Below are 13,184 nucleotides of genomic sequence, written 5' to 3' on the forward strand. Positions count from 1 at the left end.
CCTTGCAAAGCGGAGGGTGACAAGTTTGTTCGTTCCAAGTTGAACAAAGGAAAAGACTAATTGTTCTTTGGTCGTAGTACAACCAACCAGAATCTCTTTTAAAATCAATCAGGGACAACCTCTCACTTGGCGGCGACAGCTCCTTGCTTTCAGAAAGTCAGCCAATCAGCGACAGCCACACTCCAGTAATCCTGCTTCCTTAGCTAAAGGTCAACTCATCCCCAAACGGTCCAGCTTCTAAAAGTGCGAATCTCTGAACCCACGCTTTCCAAAACACTATGGAAGGCCGCAGATTTCTTTGTTCACAGACTCTGCCTTACAGTGCACCTGTCCTTTGCTTAGCAAGAAATATAATCAGCACTTTTGATTTGTTTCTTTCAGAAATGAATGGTTGCCTCTTCCCTGGAAAAAGCCCTATGGTATCTATGATCTATCCCCTCACCGCTCTTCTGTTAACGTCTCCTTTTTCCTTTGCTCGCTCCGCTTTTTGTTGTCCTTATTTCTAATGGGAATGCTCCTGCCTCAGGCCCTTTGCACATTCTGTTCTACCTGCCTGGTACATTCTCTTCCCTCAGATATCCACATAGCTCACTCTCTCAGCTCCTTCCATTTCTCAATGAGGCTGACCCTGATCAACTTATCTAAAAGTTGTGATTCCAGCTCCTGATCCCCACTCTCCCTTCATTGCTTTATTTTTCAATCACAATTGTCACCTTCTAACAAACTGTAGAGTTTCCTTATTTATTTTGTTTATGGCTTATTGTCTGTATCTTCCCATTAGAATGTAAGCTCTATGAGGACAAAGATTTTTGCTCGTTTTGTTCACCAATGCATCCCGAGCATATAGTAGGTGCTCAATAAATATTTGTTGAATGAATAGATTGTTAATATTTCACCTTATTAGGATATGAACTCTTTGAGTGCAAAGACCCTGTGTTCACCACTGTATGCTCAGTGCCTGGAACAGTGCCCAGCACATAATGTTGCTCTATAGGTATGTGGTGGCATTGAATGCCTGAGCAGGCATTGGAGACAGCTATATCTTAACTGATAATATAAATGACCCTGAAATTACTAGAGCCTTATAGGTTATCTCTCTCCAGAGAAGCAGAGTTAATAAACACATTTAAAGTTCTTCAAGTTATTATGAAGTGTTAATCAAAATATTCAAAATGTATTCATCACGATTTCCCCATGGATTAGTGAGTTATTAATTAATTAATTAGTTAGCTAATTAACTCACTAATCCATGGGGAAACAGTGCAAATACCTTTGATTTACCTGAAAAAGCCACCGGATCGCTTCTTTCCAGGGCTGCTCAGGCTGTGGACGGGAGAAAAACCTGTCTGTAGTAGGAAAGGCCAGAAAACATACTTTTCTCATTTCGTTTGCTTTTTGCTTAAACTATTGGGTCTTCTCTGAATTGATGCCCCTGTCTGCGGTCTCTCTTTAATCTATTTAATATAATAACATGGCCAGATTAATCTTCCTGAAACCCAGTTCTTACCATGTAGCCTTTTACAAATCATGAAAATAGCTTCCGTGGCTTGCATGTGTGCAGTGTAGCAGGTACTTTGCTAAATTCTACATGTGTATTTTCTCATTTCAGCCACACAATGACGTCATGTTATTCTTATCCCTATTTAAAAGACTTGAAAACAGGCTAAGAGTTTAAGAAACCCGGAAATCACACAGCTAGAAGTTGGGGGAACCACGTCTCAAACCTGCTCTGTTTTAGTCTTGCCCCACTGCAGGTTCATTCTGGCCCCAATCTGTCTGATAAGAATTCCTACCCATTCACAGGATCTGAACACACATTTCTCTAAGAAGACATACAGAAGACCAATAAGCACATGAAAAGGTGCTCAGCATCAGTAACCCTAAGGGAAATCCAAATGAAAGCCACAAGAAGATACTTCTTCGTATTCACTAGTTTGGCTGTAATAAAAAAAGATAAAAAATGACAAGTGTCATTGAGGATGTGAAGAAATCAGAACCCACGTTGAGTGCTGTCGGGAATGTAGTATGGTATAGCCATTGTGGAGACCGGTCTGGCAGTTTCTCAAACAGTTAAACCTAGAGCTGCTATTTCATCCAACAATTCCCCTTCCTAGGTATACACCCAAGAAAATTTAAAAAATATATCCACACAAAGACTCTTACATGAAGGTTCCGAGCAGTATTGTTCATATAACCAAAAAGTGGCAATAACTCAAATGTCCATCCCCTGATGGCGTCCCCATACAACGAAACCTTATTCAGCCATAAAAAGGGAGGAAGTTCCGATACGTGCTACAACGTGGATAAACCTCGAAAACATTAAAAAGGCGAAGGAAGCCAGAGTATATGATTTCATTTATATTAAATGCCTAAAATAGGCAAATCCTTTGAGACAGGAAGTTAACTAGTGGTTCCTTAGGGCTGGAAGAAGGGATGAGAGAGTAAGGAGTGGTAGCTATAAGGCACAGGGTTTCATTCTGACGTGACGAAAATGTTCTAAAATTGATTTGTTGCACAAATATGTCAATGCACTAAAAAACGCTGAATTGTACACGTTGAATGGGTGAATAGCATAGTATGTAAGTGATATCCCAATAAAATCGTTACCAAAAAAATACCCCACCCATTATTAATATCTGTATCTGAAAAGCACATGCAAATTGATAAGAGAACCACTAAATCTCCAATAGAAAAATAAGTATGGACATAAAATAGAAAACTCCTAAGAGGAAAAATATGAATGGCTAATAAACATGGTGGGAGGAAAGGTTTACCCTCAAATGCAAATCAGAAGAAAGAGAGATCTTTCAAATAAGCAAAGAATTTTACAACAAAGACGATGATGAAGGGATGGTGAGATGGGTGTTCCCATACACTGATGACTAGAAGCTTTCTAGAAAGCAGTTATTAGTCAGTGTGCATTGGCAGCCTTTACGATGTTGTCATCCTTCTAGTCAATAAATGTATCATAAGGAAATAATTTGCCATGCAGGTAACAAGATATTCAGAAGAACGTTGTTAGCAGTAGAAAAAATTGGGGGAAAACTATATGGTAGGCAGACTAAAATGGCCCCCAGTTATCCCCACCTCCCGGTATTCACACTTTTGTGTAATCCTCTCCCCTAGTTCGTGGGCTGGACTTATCCACTCATTCCTAATGAATAGACTACAACAGGCACAATTAGATTATAAAAAGACTCTGAATTCTGTCTTGAGTACCCTTTCTCGTTTTCTCTTTAGATAGATGATAGAGAGGTGCGTGGGTGGCTCAGTCAGTTAAGCATCTGACTTCGGCTCAGGTCATGATCTCACCATTCATGGGTTCGAGCCCCGCATTGAGCTCTGGGCTGACAGCTCAGAGCCTGGAGCCTGCTTCAGAATCTGTGTCTCCCCTGCTCTCTGCCCATTCCCTGCTCGCATTCTGTCTCTCTCTTTCTCAAAAATAAATAAAAGATTAAAAAAATTAGATGATAGAGAGATAAGTAGATATTTGTAGATATCTACCCATCTACCCACCTATCTATAGACAGTGGGAGAAAGGAACTGATTCCACCAACCAGCAGCCAGCAAGGAACTGAATTCTGCCAATAGCCAAGTAAGCTTGGAAGCGGGTCTTCCCCCATTTGAACCTTGAAATGACTGCAGCCCACCCAATATCTTGGTTGCATCCTTGAGAAGTCCTGAGCCACAGCCATTCCCAGACTTCTTGCCCCACAGAAACTGTGAGGTAATAAACGTTGGTTGTTTTAAGTCACCGAGTTTTGGGGTAATTTGTTACACAGAAACAGATAACTAATACAATCTAATTGTTTAACAATTTGAAAATTATTAATGTCATGAAATAGAATAGTAGATTACTATTTAGAAATTGGGGGGGGGGGGCACTTGGGTGGTTCAGTCAGTTGAACATCCAGCTCTTGGTTTTGGCTCAGGTCATGATCTCACGGTTTGTGGGTTCGAGCCCTGTGTCAGGCTCCGTGCTGACAGCACGAAGCCTGCTTGGGATTCTCTCTCCCTCTCTCTCTGCCCCTTTCCTTCTCTCTCTCTCTCTCTCAATAATAGACATTTATAAAAAAATTTCTAAAGAAATTTTAATAACATGGGAGGATGTTCAGAATACACTATTGAGAATAAAGCAAACTATAGGAAAGATATACAATACAATCCCAGTTTTGTAAGTCTATATATAAACACAAGAGAAAACCTACGAGTAAAAACGTTGAAAGCAAACAGTTTTCTCTGCAAAACAGAATCGGTGCTCAATGTGTGCTTATTGATTTCAGTTAGGAAATCTGCCCACCTTTACTGAATGTCTGCGATGTGTCAGCCAGCCCTGGGGAGGCCATGGGGCACAAGACCAAGCCCCTGATCTGGTGAAACGTATTTCTTGATGAGATCTTCTCATCCTTATGGTGGCTGGAGATAGAGAGGTGGAGAGTAGTGGATAGACTGGCAATACATTTTAGAGGTAGAACATTTTTTAAAAATTTTTTAATGTTTATTTATTTTTCAGAGAGAGAGAGAGAGAGATGGACAGACAGACAGACCATGATTGGGTTAAGGGCAGAGAGAGAGGGAGACACAGAATCTGAAGCAGGCTCCAGGTTCCATGCTGTCGGCACAGAGCTCGATGCGGGGTTCGAACTCATGAACCACAAGATCGTGACCTGAGCCCAAGTCGGATGCTTAACCGACTGAGCCACCCAGGCGCCCCCAGGTAGAACATTTTTGTGTCAAAAAGGAATAGTGAAGAAATAGGGTTTACTCTTGGGGGATTGGCTTGGCTACCTTGAATGGAGGATTCTAGAGCTAGACTCCTTCATATGAAATCCTGATGCGGTCGACTACTGGTGAGTGACCTCGTGTAAATGGGCTACGTGACCTCTGCACGCCTCAGTCTCCTTATCTGCAAAGCGATGCCTCTCCTCATCCGTTTTGGAGATAACAACCTAACTCGGAGTGGTGGGGAGGTGGGGAGTTAGGAGAAAGAGCCTAGAAGAGTTCCTGGCACGTTGAAAAATGGCCACAATTGTTAGTCACTGTTACCGTTGCTAGAATTATTGAGATGGGGACAACTGAAAAAAAAAAACAAAAACCAGAACTAAGAAAGACTGAGTACTGAAGAAGTGTAACAGCTATTAGTATGTCTTTATTACAGTGGCATCCTGCCATCTTTAAAGATTATCTAGTTTATCCAGTTATGGGAGTAATTTATATGCTATGTCATCATTAACACCATCATCACTGTGGATTAGAGGTGCCTGGGGAAGGAATAAAAGGGCAGTAAATTTTAATAGGGACTCTAGGGAATGGTCCTAGCAGGGGAGGGGTGATGAGGCAGACTGAGCCCTGCAGAAGGAACCGAGGAAGGTACTTGGTGGGGAGGAAACAGAGACCACAGACCTCCCTCCCACCTCCAGATCCAGGACAGCTTTTGTGGTAGCTCTAAACACCAAAAGGATTATGATGCCATGCCTCCCATATATAATTCAAAATAGAAAGGACGCTTCAGTGCAAAATACATGGATGAAAGTTCTGAAAAGTTCCAGCTTTCTCCAAAACGGGCACCCCGATGTGTTTTGCAATATCGAATTCTCCCTCCCAAATATTTTCCCCTCATTTTTTAAATCTCTCTCTCTCTCTCTTTTTAAATATTCCTGCCTTATTGGTACCTAAGCACATTCTTGGTTTGGATGATAGGTAATTCCGAACCCTGGAAAGTTTTGGCCACTGACAAGCACCTGGACAAAGTTATCCGGCCAGCTCTGTGGAGCTTACGATCACCTGTCTCCAGGATCCTTACGCCTCCCCTATCTCAGGATCAGAGACCATTGCACCCCCACACTTTTGACTTGACACCGATTGAGTCCGATGAGAACCCAATCCAATCAAAGGATACAAAATTACAAGCACAGACGGAATTCACATGACCGAATTTTCTGAGCCTAGAGTGATAGGTTTGTTTGTTTGTTTTTAAGGCATTTATGACCTCGCTCTAAGAAGTCTCGGAGAAAGATGCCTCTCCCAACTTGGCACATGTCCCGCCTTAACTATCCTTCTGAAATAGACATAATCCTTCCAGTCAATGTCACGGATTCATTTGCTGAATTGCTAAGAAGTTCTTGAGATCTTTGAGCTCAAAGGTTATAAACTCCTACCCAGCCAGTGTGGGCTTTGGAGGCAGCACACATTTTTATCTGACCCGTACAAGCTTTGGAGTGGGGAGGGAGGAATTTAAGTTGTTTGGGAGTGATGGCTGCTTTCATTTGCCCCAGGCCCCAATGCTGATGCTGGTGGCCCCTGGCCACTGATGCTGGTTTTGACCTCCAACTCCCCCACGTAAAAAGCCCTTCCTTACCCAGGACTGTAAAGCTGACACCAAGGACAGCGGGTGTTGGTCTGTCTCTGGTGTCAAAGCTGGGAGGAGGTGGCCTGTGGGCTGTCGCCTGCCTGGCCACCAGCCCTGTGGAGAAAGCCAGCACACAGGGAGAAGCGGAGAGGAGGAACAGAGGAGAGACTCCATTTCTGGTTCTCCACGCTGTCTAAGCTAGTCCTTGCTGGGTCTTCCTTGAAATTGAGCCCTGAGTAACGCGTCCCGTGTCTAGTGCGGTCCCAGGAATAATAATCGCCAAGGGGAAGTTAATTCTGCCCGTTGTGACCTGCTTGTCATCTCCTTTCGTCTAAATTAGTATATATACTCACCTCTCCACCACCATTGTGGGTGATGTGCCCTGCAAAAGAAGTCATTACAGAGCTTATCATGAGGGAAACAAGGCTGGCTGGTATCCAAGGGACCGCCAAGATGCTCCTAGTACCCAGCAGCGCCCAGAGAGTGAGAGATGCACTAAAGAGGCTCAAGAAAGGGAGACACTGAGTTCTGCTTTCATTTTAGACATTTGCTGGTCATAGCTATGGTTACCCAGGAGGCAAGCGTTCTCGCCGTCTTATAGGTGAGACAGCGGCTCGGTGAGACCAAACAGCAAGTCAGTGACACGTTTGACTCAGGTCTGTAGGATGTCAAAGCTCCACCTTCATTGCACCAAACTAAGGTATGTTCCTGGCATGAAAAGGAAAGCTTCCTTTAACCTAGCTTTTTTTTTTTTTTTCCAGGAAAATATGTGAAATCCAATATTTTGAGCTGCAAATTCCTGTCCCATATCCCTTATTATGGGCGAGGCAGCTCCACACGCATTCTTTCTAACACATCCATGGGAATTAAAGCCGAATCTACTGGCTCATTCGTTCCCGGGTCTCTGAAAGGTGTGCAGCTGCTTATCTGTCGGAAGCCAGACTGGGGAAAGGCCTGTTCAAATAGACACATCAAGGCTATCTGGAGGCAAAATAATGAAAAAATTCCTACGTGTCCTGGGCAGGGGTTGGCAGACTAGTGCCTGCAGGCCGGCTGCCCGTTTTTATGAATAAAGTTGTGTTTGGAACACAGCCACACGATCCGTTTCTGTATTACGGATGGCTGCTTCCCCGCTACCATGGCAATTGAGTAGTTGTGTTGCAAAACTTTAAAATATTTACCAGCCGTCCCTTTAAGAAAAAGTTTGTGGACTCCGGCCCAAGGCGATGCTTAAACCCTACAGAAGTCCTCCGGAAACTGCACAACAGTTTTTAGGTCACTTCTGCCCCAAGCCGAACTGTCCCCTGGATCTGCCCATCAGGGAACATCCCGGTGCTCAGGACAGCAAATGCTATCACATCTAAATCAGCCTGACATCTCATTCCCCACCCCCACCTTCCCTGCCTCACGCCTTCATATTTCTTTTGATTTTCCACATCCATAGGCCACCCATAAATCTCACCTCTTCCTCCTACTCCCTAAATCCCATATTCGCTTCTGCCCAGGCCTGTTTCTACCACATTCTTCCAACTGTGGAACTCAAGCTCACTCTTGAGTTTGGCCAACGGGGGAGGGACTTACAGGAGATCAAAGGCGGGAAGGCAGTGGAGCTGGGATATTTATTTCCCCAGTTATTTTCCTGCTAGAATCCGTGGGTTCGCTGCCTTCCCATACCGAGGTACACAGTCCTGTCGATACAGCCCCTTCCAGTCAGCTACCCTCCATAGATTCTGGAACTATTCCGTCCCCTTGCACCCTCAGGCCTACGGGTGTTAATGGTTTCCTGATGTTGCAAACCCAGGGGAACTGCATCGTCTCCTATTGGTTTTCCTAAACCCTGCTCACATCACATCTTCGGTCCTCTGTATTATCTTCTTTGGAGAAATGTCTATTTGGACCCTTTGTCCATTTTTTAAGTTGGGTTACTTACCCTTTTCTTACTGAGTGGTAGGAATTTTTTTATAAATTCTGGATATAAGTCCACTCTCAGATATGAGATTTGCAAATACCTTCTTCCACTCTATGGGTTGTTTTTTTCACTTTCTTTCTTCTTTGCTTTTTTTAAGTTTATTTATTTTCGAGGGAGAGAGAGTAGAGGAGGAGCAGAGAGAGGAGAGAGAGAATCCCAAGCAGGCTCTGCTCTGATAGGGTGGGGCCCAGCACGGGGTTCGATCCCAGGACCCTGGTATCGTGACCTGAGCCAAAATCAAGAGTCGGCAGTTGAACTGACTGAGCCACCCAGGCACCCCTTTCTTTTGTCTCTCATGCTTCTGCTGTTGTATCTAAGAAGAACTTGCCTAATCCAAGGTTTCAAAATTTGCTTCCATATTTCCTTCTAAGAATAGCTTTTACATTTAGGTCAGTTTCGAGTTTATTTTTGTGCACAGTATAAGGAGGGATTCGGCTTCATTCTTTTACATGTGAATATCCAGTTGTTCTGCCCCATTTGTTGAAAAGAGTACTATTTCCCCATTAAATTGTCTTGGCACCCTCGCTGAAAATCACTTAACCATAAACATGAGGGTTTATTCCTGGACTCTCAATTCTGTTCCATTAATCTATATGACTTTCTTTATGCCAGTATCACACTGACTTAGTAATACATTTTTAATGTATTTTTGCAAAGGTATCAATTCCCAATGGATTGAAAAAGAGAAACCCCACTGTGTGGGGTTTTTTTCAACACCAACAAGCAATTCTCCGACATCGGCTGGGTGTCCTCTAATTCAACTCAATTCTGACACTACCTGCCGGTAATGTCTGACCCGCAGGTTGAAGGCTCAGTGCTACAAGACTGTCTTTCCTCCCTTCAAGTTGCCAGGCAGAAATTCCGGTTGCCACTTGTGCTTCTGACCATGGGCTGTAGACTGGAGGTTTCCATGACCCCCTCTTTGGGTTCACTTAGTTTGCTAGAGCAGCTCACAGAACTCAGAGAAACATTTGCTTACGTTTACCAGTTTATTATAAAGGATATTATAAAGGAAACAGATGAACCGTTAGATCGAAGAGAAGCATAGGGCAAGCTACGAGGGAAGGGGCACAGAGCTTCCGGGCCCTCTCTAGGGGCGCCACTCTCCCAGCACCTCCACATGTTCACCAAACCAGAAGCCCCCCAAACCCAGTCCTTTTGGGATCTTATGAGGCTTCATTACATAGGCATGATTGATGAAGGCATTGGCCATTGGTGATTGAACTCAATCTCCAGCCCCTCCTCTCTGGAGGTGGGGAAGGGGATGCTGAGAGTTCCAAGTCTCTGATCACCTGGTTGGGTCCCCTGGCAACCAGCCCCCATCCTTAGGGGTTTTCCAAAAGTCACTCGATGATATAAACTCAGATGTGTTGGAAAAGGGGTTTGTTCTCCTCTCAGTACCTAAAAAATTCTAAGGGTTTTAGGAAGACCAAATGGATATCTCTTATGGTAAATCAAAATGTGGCAAAAAACCAACTGGATCCTCACCACAAATAGCCTGAGACACCCCGGCCAGGTAAGTTCTCCCTGCCCCCTCCTAGCCGGATCTGGGCGTCAGCACGAGTGACAGCCCACAGTGCGCGAGGCAGTGCCTGCTTGCTCTCTCTCAGAGTCTTTCAGTTCAATTGCTTAGCTTTCTGTCTTCCTATCTTGACCATAAATTCTTGGAAGTCTAGGGCATCTTTTGTTATTCCTAGCATACGAACCATTATAGACACTCCACAAATGTTGGTTGAGTGAATATACAAATGAATAAATAAGTAAATAAAACGCTTTTTTCCCTATGGGCAAACTGAGAAAACAGCCTTCCAATGTGGAGTTGAGGGGTGTGAATAGAGCTTGGTTTATACACACGGAGATGCCCTGGTAGTCTCTTAAGTGTCTGTAGAAATGTTATGTTACCCAAAAAGGGAGGGAAGGGGGAAGCCTATGCTCAAATGAGATTGGAAATTTTGAGTTCAAAACTAAGTGTAAAAAAATTATTTTCATTGCAGGACTTGTTAGCGCCTGTACTTAGAGCGTTATGAATGGATATATGCTTGCAGCGGTTTGCTTTTCTGGAAAAACATTTCTCTAGGACAACTAGTCTGTGGGCCACACTTTAGGAAATGCTTATCTTATCTCTAGATTTGAATTTGAAAGAAGATGAAACCCTCCTTTGAATTCATTCCAGGTCAACAAACATTTACTGAGGACCTACCCTGTGCCCTCGGGGACAGGTGGTGCACTGCACTGCGGCCAGGGAGCAGCCAGGGAGCAGCATTCACTTAGCCTCCGACAAATAGCATCCCCGGCAGTTGGGCAACACGGTGGCTCACCCCATGTCACACACCTGTCCTGCCTTGTGCTCCACCTTAACTCATCCCCTACCACTCCGGTACCACCACCATGCTCAGAAAACCCTTGCCTGGCACACTCTGGACTCTGTCACATCCCAAGAACCACAGGGAACTTAATTCACGTACCAACCCTCTTTCGGCTGGAAGTATGCAAAGAGCAACGTCGATATTTACAAAATGCAGTACGGCTCTGGCGTTTTCCTCTTCTTGTTTTTCTCCTTGGTGACATGAGGCTGTGTTTCCGACTCGGAGTCTTATTTGCTTGGGTCATCTTAAAGTTTCCTAACCTAGATAAGGATTGAACAGGCCAACGGTTGAATTCCAGAGACGTCTTAAGGATGTAAGGGCCTGTGGGATATTTGGGGCCCATGAACATATTTGGGACCTTGCAAAAAAACACATTGCTTTAAAATACAAAGAAAAAAAAATCTCGAAAAGTTAATAAATGTTGGGGCGCCTGGGTGGCTCAGTCGGTTAAGCGTCTGACTTCGGCTCAGGTCATGATCTCCCGGCTTGTGGGTTCGAGCCCCACGTCAGGCTCTGTGCTGACGGCTCGGATCCTGGAGCCCACTTTGGATTCTGTGCCTCCCTCTGTATCTTTTCCCCGCTCATGCTCTGTCTCTCTCTCACTAAAAATAAATAAACACTAAAAAAAATTTTTAAGTTAATAAATGTTAAATGTGCGTGAAGTATCATATTTGTCAAGTTCACTAATTGTTCAATCTACTGTTCATAAAAATGTCCCATATACACTGGAAAATAATTTGTAGATTAACATAGTGGTTAAGAGCATGGACTGTGAAGCCAAATTGTGTTCAAATCCTGACTCCTCCATTTCCTGGGACTTCCAGCAAGTCGTTGAATCTCTCTGAGGTTCAGTTTCCTCATCTTCTGTAATCCTGTGTAAAAAATGGAATCATTATACCACCAACCTGAAAAACGGTTGACAAGACTTAAAGGAGCAAAACACTTAGCTAGGCACACTCCAAGTACTGGGTGTGTACTAATTGTTGTTATTACCATGATTTTCCCACTTGGAAAGGATTCCGAAATATGGCCTTTTTCTAACAAATCACAACCAAATTAAATGAGTTACTCATACTTAAGTAATTTTATTTTTTTTATTTTTTTTTAACGTTTATTTATTTTTGAGACAGAGAGAGACAGAGCATGAACAGGGGAGGGTCAGAGAGAGGGAGACACAGAATCTGAAGCAGGCTCCAGGCTCCGATCCATCAGCCCAGAGCCCGACGCGGGGCTGGAACTCACGGACCGCGAGATCGTGACCTGAGCCGAAGTCGGACGCTCAACCGACTGAGCCACCCAGGTGCCCCATACTTAAGTAATTTTAAAAGCAAAATTAGAAGAACTCCTTCCGAAGGATTTCTTAAAATGTCTTATCAATGAAATTTTCAAGCAAACACAAATGTAAAGAAAATAGTATATAACGAACCCCAGTACCTTTCACTCAGCTTTAGTAATTATCAGCTCACAACTACTCTTGTTTCTTTTATACCCTCTACCTCTTCCCCTGGCGGTCAACCCAGGATTATTTTGGGGGGTGGGAGGATAGCCAGATGCCCTGTCATTTGATTTGTAATTATGTCAACATTTCTAAAAGATAAGAACTCCTTTAAAAAAGATAATTACAAAGGGGCGCCTGGGTGGCTCGGTCGGTTAAGCGTCCGACTTCGGCTCAGGTCATCATCTCAGGTTTGTGAGTTCGAGCCCTGCATCGGGCTCTGTGCTGACAGCTCGGAGCCAGGAGCCTGACTCGGATTCTGTGTCTCCCTCTCTCTCTGCCCCTCCCCTGCTCACTCTCTGTCTCTCAAAAATAAACAAATGTAAAAAAAAATTAGAAAAAAATACACATAACCACAAAAACCCAAAGACAACATAAAATATTAATACCATCAAATACCTAGCCAGTGATAACGTTTTTGTGCTTGTTAGAGAATAGATTTTAAAAAAAATTTTTTTTTTAACGTTTATTTATTTTTGAGACAGAGAGAGACAGAGCATGAACGGGGGAGGGTCAGAGAGAGGGAGACACAGAATCCGAAACAGGCTCCAGGCTCTGAGCTGTCAGCACAAAGCCCGACGCGGGGCTTGAACTCATGGACCGCGAGGTCATGACCTGAGCCGAAGTCAGACGCTTAACCGACCAAGCCACCCAGGCGCCCCGAGGATAGATTTTTTTTAAATAGTTTGTTTGAAGCAGGATCCAAATGAAGTCAATTCATTACAAATGAATGTTTTCATATACTTTTTTTAAAGATTTTACTTTTAAGTAATCTCTACACCCAAAGTGGGTTCGACCCACAGCCCCAAGATCAAGAGTCTCAAGGTCCACCGACTGAACCAGCCGGGCGCCCCTCAGAAATACTAGTAAAACCTTGGTTTGTGAGCATAATTCATTCCGGAAACGTGCTTGTAATCCAAAGCACTTGTATGTCAAAGCGAATTTCAAGAACCATTGGCTCAGTTGTGATTATGGGACATTCGGTGTCGCGTACTACACATATTG

The sequence above is a fragment of the Panthera tigris genome, chromosome B4, assembly GCF_018350195.1.
Source record: "Panthera tigris isolate Pti1 chromosome B4, P.tigris_Pti1_mat1.1, whole genome shotgun sequence".
Lineage (NCBI taxonomy): Eukaryota > Metazoa > Chordata > Mammalia > Carnivora > Felidae > Panthera > Panthera tigris.